This window comes from Sinocyclocheilus anshuiensis, unplaced genomic scaffold (assembly GCF_001515605.1).
Source record: "Sinocyclocheilus anshuiensis isolate Anshui unplaced genomic scaffold, SAMN03320099.WGS_v1.1 scaffold140, whole genome shotgun sequence".
Taxonomy (NCBI): Eukaryota; Metazoa; Chordata; class Actinopteri; order Cypriniformes; family Cyprinidae; genus Sinocyclocheilus; species Sinocyclocheilus anshuiensis.
Genome location: NW_015554147.1, coordinates 2199134 through 2199529, shown reverse-complemented (window position 1 = coordinate 2199529; position 396 = coordinate 2199134). Strand labels below are relative to the sequence as shown.

At 28.5% G+C, this 396-nt stretch overlaps 1 protein-coding gene across 1 annotated transcript in view; it reads right to left on the bottom strand.

The window, feature by feature from the left end:
- Positions 1 to 396, bottom strand: part of LOC107670601 (flavin reductase (NADPH)-like) — a 7496-nt gene that overhangs the window by 1732 nt on the left and 5368 nt on the right. The gene's annotated exons all lie outside the window — the stretch shown is intronic.

Below are 396 nucleotides of genomic sequence, written 5' to 3'. Positions count from 1 at the left end.
CTAAAATAAAATAAGTTTATTAAAATAAGTGCATAAGTAAATAAGTTTTTTATATATTTTACTTAATTTAACATTTATTTCATTTCAAGTAATGGATTTTTAAAAATGGTTTATTTTAGTTTAGTTTAATAACCCAATGGTGAAAAAAGGTTCATAAATAAGTCCAATAATATCTTTATATAATAATAACTAATACATTATTGGGCTTATTTATGCACCTTTTTTCACAATTGTATGTATACACACACACACACACACACACACACACACACACACACACATATAGCCTAGCCTATATATTGTATTCTAATCGTAATCAGCGTGATTGCAGGACAACAGAAAACTATATGAGGTCCTCACAAGCCAAAGTGTACCAGCGTGTGTGTGTGTGTGTGT